Source organism: Marmota marmota, unplaced genomic scaffold (genome assembly GCF_001458135.2).
Source record: "Marmota marmota marmota unplaced genomic scaffold, marMar, whole genome shotgun sequence".
Lineage (NCBI taxonomy): Eukaryota > Metazoa > Chordata > Mammalia > Rodentia > Sciuridae > Marmota > Marmota marmota.
Genome location: NW_026000026.1, coordinates 3,677,670 through 3,678,144, shown reverse-complemented (window position 1 = coordinate 3,678,144; position 475 = coordinate 3,677,670).

The following is a 475-nucleotide window of genomic DNA, read 5'->3' as shown; positions in this document are numbered from 1 at the left end:
GCTCCAAGTGTGTCTGCAGGTTCCCATGTACCTAACTGAGGGTGTCCTTTGCTGTATCTGCCCATGTGGTCCTCATGTGCCAGTCTGAGGGTGTCCTTTGCTGTATCTGTGTGAGTCTTGTGTATGTCCATGGATTTGTCTGTCTAGATGTCTATGAATGAGTCTGGGTGTGTCTGTCCAGCCGTCTGCCTCTGCGTCTCATGGCATCTGTGCTGCCTTCTTGCAGAGTGAATGTCATTGTGAGTGTGCTAGTGATTCGAGGGTCTCTGGGCGAAAGCACGAGTGACAGGGGTCTGCGCTGGTCTCCGAGAGTGGCCCTTTCCAGAGAGTGTCTGTCCCTGGCTGAGGCCTGTCGGGGTCAGTGAGTGTAAGCCTGCATCTGGGCGGCTCTGAGGACTGAGAGTGGGGGTTGGGCGGGCGGGGGGTTCGCCGTAGGACCCGGCGCAGCCAGTCTTACCGAGCGCCTGGCTCCCGG